The 5,024-nt window shown below is 65.9% G+C and overlaps 1 protein-coding gene across 2 annotated transcripts in view; it reads right to left on the bottom strand.

The window, feature by feature from the left end:
• LOC119364842 (DNA mismatch repair protein MSH1, mitochondrial-like) overlaps window positions 1-5,024 on the bottom strand; it is a 33,953-nt gene that overhangs the window by 11,676 nt on the left and 17,253 nt on the right. The window lies entirely within an intron of this gene.

A 5,024-nucleotide genomic window follows, 5' to 3' on the forward strand; every position in this document is an offset into this window, starting at 1 on the left:
CCAGCAGCTGGTGGATGGGGATCGCGCTGAGGATGGCTTTCACAAATGCGAGGCGCCCAGCCTTGTTCATGAGGCGTGCTTTCCAGCATGGGAGCATGCCGGCTGTTTTGTCGACGACGGGCTGAAGCTGGGCTGCGGATGGTCGGCGTAGCGTGAGGGGGATGCCCAGGTAGGTGATGGGCAGCTCGACGATGGGGCAGCCGAGCGAATCGACCACAGGCGCGGCCTCGTCCATGCCGGCACGGATCAGCGTGGCCGTGCTCTTGGTGAAGTTGACCCGTAGTCCTGAGGCGCGCCCAAGAAGTTGCAGGATGCTCTTGACGGCGGTGACATCGCTTAGGGTGGGGTGGCAGAAGAGGATCATGTCATCCGCGTAGAGGGAGACGGATGGCATCGGTCGCCGAGGGTGAAGGCGCTGGAGGATACCCAGCTCGGTTGCGCGGTGGAGAAGGCGTCCGAGCGTGTCGACGGCGAGCACGAAGAGCTGGGGCGAGAGGGGGTCGCCCTGGCGGAACCCACATTGATGCCAGATAGCAGGGCCTGGCTCTCCGTTAATAAGCACTCTGGTGCTTGCCGAAGAGAAGAGGATGGCAAGCCAGTCGAGGAACCTGGAGCCGAAGCCGTATCGGCGAAGGGCACCGAACAGGAATGGCCATCTGACCGAGTCGAAGGCACGCGCCAGGTCGAGCTTCAGGAGCACGCGTGGGGCGCCGAGCTGGTGCAGCAGACGGGCCGACTGCCGGACAAGGATGAAATTGTCATGCAGACTGCGTCCGGGGATGAAGGCGTTCTAGCTTGTGCTGACAAGAGTGTTGAGCTTGGGCGCGAGGCGCAGCGACGGGACTTTGGCGACGATCTTGGCGACCAAGTGAATGAGGCTAATGGGTCTGAAGTCGCCGAGGGCGTGGGCGTCGGCGCGCTTGGGCAGCAAGGTGAGGAGCGCCTGGTTGAGGCAGCTGAAGCCGCGGCCTCGCAGCGCATAGAGCTGACAGAAGACGTCGACGAAGTCCTGCCGAATGGTGGGCCAGCATGCACGCAAGAATTCAGCCGTGAAGCCGTCAGGGCCCGGGGCTTTGCGCGCGGGGAGCCGTTTGACTGCCTGCCAGATCTCCTCGGCGTCGAACAGGGCATCCAGGTCCTCCAGATTGGCGGGGGTGATGAGGTCCCTGAGGTCGAGCGCGCAATCCCGGGGCGCCTCCGTGCCCAAAAGCGCGTCGAAGTGGGCGTACGCAGCCGCGGCCATCTCCGCGGGGTCGGTGACCACGCTTTCACCGACAAGGAGGCTATGGATCTTGTTCTTTTGGCGCCTATCCGTGCATTGCCGATGAAAGAACGAAGTGTTGGCATCACCGTCCTTGAGAGTGGCGAGGCGGGCACGTTGCCGGGCAATGGTGCGCTCGAGGGAGGCGAGGCCAAGATATGACGCCTTGATTTGCCGGCGCAGCCAATCCTCATGCGGGGATAGGGCGCGGTGGTCCTGTGCTGTGTCGAGCCAGGGGAGGAGCTCCCTGGAGATCGCCAGCTTGAGCCGAACGTTGCCAACTGTCTTCGAACTCCAGCTAGTGAGCATGCGCACCGTGGCCTTCATGCGAAGCATGAGCCGCCTGAATGGGTCCGGGTCATGGACGGAGTGCCAGGCAGCTGGGACAATGTCCTGGAAGCCATCCAACCGGATCCAGAATTCCTCAAAGTGGAATCGCCGGCGGGTGGGTGGCATCGAGGCGCAGTCGAGGAGCAGGGGACTGTGGTCCGACACGACGGAGGCGAGGCAGCGAAGATGGCACTCTCCAAGGAGATCCTCCCAGTCAGCCGTGCAAAGGACACGGTCTAGGTGAACAAGGGTCGGGGGCGACTGCTCGTTGGACCACGTGTACCGGCGTCCGTTGAGGTAGATCTCCTTGAGCGCGAGGTCGTCGAGGATGCGCCGGAAGCGACCCATCATGCGGCGGTTCAGGTGGCCATTGTTCTTGTCTTCATCTCTAAGTATGAGATTGAAGTCGCCACACACCATCCATGGTCCAGGGCAGTCCACGCGAATGTCGCGCAGCTCTTGCAGGAAAGCTATTTTGTCGGCGTCCAGTTGGGGTCCGTAGACCACGGTGAGCCACCAAGGCGTGCAAGCGCTCGATGGGTGGGAAACCTTGGCAGAAATGGCATTTGCCTTGAAAAGAGGGTCGATGGACACCTCACGGCTCTTCCACGCGAGCATGATTCCGCCGCGAGTGCCAAGCGCGGGAAGGTACACGTAGTCGTCGAATTCCGAGCCAAGGGTCTCAAGGACAGTCGACGAGCAAATCAAAGTCATCTTTGTTTCCTGGAGGCAAACAATAGAGACATTTGCGGTAACAACGAGCGAACGAACAGCAGTGCGGCGAGCGCGCGCATTGAGGCCGCGCACGTTCCAAATGAGCATCTTGGGGTTGTGATCCATTGAGGAGAGGTCGACGACGTGGCGCGCGGCGCGACTATGCCTCGATGGGGCTGCCCGCGACCATCATGGTGATCGGCGCGATGGTGGGATCTGCGGGGAGCTCGCGATCAACCAGGGCGGCGATGGCCGACAGGACGGACAGGGGAATGGTCGCCGCGAAGAGACCCTCATACGCCTGCATCTCTGCTGCGGTGATCCTCTGATCAATTCCGACGATGCCGAGGGTGCGCAGAATGTGGATCTGGGCGCGCCTCTCAGCTGTCGGCGGCGCGGCCGTCTTGCGGGCGATGGACGTGGCCGATCTCCCGTGCCTTGGGGTGAAGTTGGGCAGGGTCCGTCGCTGGCGCCAGCCAGGGATTGGAAGGGCGGCGTCGATCTGCCTGGTTGCGGCGGCGAGGAAGTCACCCAGGGTCCAGGTCGTAGGTGCCGTGACGCGCGGTCGGGAACGGCGCATGGTGACCGGGGGGGTTGCAAATCGCGCAGGAGGGCAAGGTGAGTGGGCGGATCTTGTCTCGTCGCTCGGGATCCCATGTTGGGCCTCATGCTGGGCTTCAGACTGGGCGTAGTGATGGGCCTCGGGGCCTTGCTGGGCTGGAGCGGCGTCCAAGGTGGATGTTGTGCGCAGCACGTCATGCGCGGGCGCTTCGGGAGGTTCCTGGACGGCCTCGGCTGGCCTTGCGGGATTGGCCGTTGGGTGTGTCGTGGTGGGCTCCACCTCCTGCGGTGTCTCCGTGGGCCGGTCCGCGGTGGGGGCGGCCTCAGCAGCTAATGGCGGCGAGGGAGCAGCAAAACGTCCCGACAGCGGGTCCGGCGTGACCTCCAAAGGCTAGGAGTCGGGGACCTCGCTTGCCAGGGATTGGCTGGCTGGGTTGCAATCCTGATCCCCATGCGTGTCAGGGTGATCCGTGCCTGGCCTGACTGCGTCGCGGGTGGGCCCTTGGGGACAGGCGGGGATGTCGTGTTGTGCGGGCGAGGGGTGGGTGCCAGCGCTCTCAGACTGGTCGCGAAGGGTGCCAGCGCTCTCAGACTGGTCGCGAAGGGTGCCAGCCAATGGGCGGGTGGCGACCGTTGCCAGGTCACGCGGGCCCGCCGCAGTTGGGCCACGAGTGGCAGGGCGATGGGGCAAAGCAGCCGCAAGGGGTGCAGCTTTTGCACGTCGGGCCTCCTCTGCCATCCTTCTTTTCCTTCCACCGCGCTTTCCCCTTTTGGTAAAGCCGCGGGAACTGCGGGGCCACCAGTGGCGGGCCAGGGGTCCATCGTGCGGCTGGTGGTTTGCCTCGTCGGCGGCGGCGCCACTGCGACCGTACGGGTACGGGAGCCTGGCCAGCCAGCATCGACGGCAATGCCATCACCGCGGCCGCGGAGGTTGGACGAGCGCCAGCCCACGGAGTCAATGGCCATGCCATCCGCGCGGCCGTCAGGGGCGTCGGAGGTGCGGCGGCGCTTGCGCCCGCGTCGACGGCCTCGGCCGCCCTCAGCGCGGCGATCGGCGCCTCTATCGCCCGCACCAGGTGCATCGTCCCCCGGGCCTCGATCTCCGTTGGCGGCCGGAGCAGGCTGCCCGGCCGCGGCAGCGACCGTGATAGACACCGGGTACTGGAGGGTGCGGATGGTCAGCGGTGAGGAACGGATGCGAGCTGGGATGGATTCCACGATCTCGAGGATGGCCGCCCGGCGGATGCTAGCTGGGTCGCGGGTGTGCGCAGTCACCCGGAAGGTGGCGAGGTCAGCGCGGGAGCGCGTGCTTGGGTGGAGCCGCTCTACCCAGCAGCTGCCGCCCAGAAGGTACTCGGCCGTGGACAGGTGCCAGGCCTGCGCCGGGATGCCGCGAAGCTCCAGCTGCACGGAGTGTTCGAGCGAACCAACATCGGCACGGGCGAGCTTGCTCCAGGGGCGCAGCGCAAGGGTGAACCCGGGTCCGCTGATGAAGTGGTCACCGGCGAGGCGGTCCATGAGCTCGCGGGTGGTGAAGATCGGGAGGAAATCCTCCGGGTGGTAGGCGTGGACGGTGAAGTCTCCGGGGTGGAGGTCGAGGGAGGAGTGCAGGACGTCCTCGACGTCGCGGGCAGCCACGGCCGGCCCGTCGCCGGTGATGGACACCACCATGCCCCGGCGCAACACCGACTCTGCTTCTTCCATCTCCACAGAGCGCGAGAGAATGACGCGTGCAGGGGCCTGGTCTGCAGGCAGGGGGGTCGAAGCTGGCGATGACGGAGTGCGGTGGCGCGGCGCCGCCTGGGCTGCAACGGCCAGGGTGGCCGCGGCAGCAGGGGGGCGCGCAATACGCCGCGGCAGAACTTCTAGCAGTCACGCAAGCTGTGTCCAGGGTAGAGACAGCGGCGGCACTGGACGTCGTTGGTGCACTCCCGCACGGGGTGGCCGGGCTCGAGGCAGCGAAAGCACAGCCCAGCGGATTCCTCCGGGAACGGGCTGCGACGTCGCTGCGGGCGGGGGGGTGCAGCAGCCGAGCGCCGCGCACCACGGCGGCGGTTCCTGCGGCGGGGGGTCTGGAAGCCGTCGGCGTCGATTTCCACGCCGCCGTTGACCCGGTGGACCTCGCTGCGGGGGCCAAGGCGAGTGGCCGCCGGGGCGC

Source organism: Triticum dicoccoides, chromosome 2B (assembly GCF_002162155.2).
Source record: "Triticum dicoccoides isolate Atlit2015 ecotype Zavitan chromosome 2B, WEW_v2.0, whole genome shotgun sequence".
In the NCBI taxonomy this organism is placed as follows: domain Eukaryota; kingdom Viridiplantae; phylum Streptophyta; class Magnoliopsida; order Poales; family Poaceae; genus Triticum; species Triticum dicoccoides.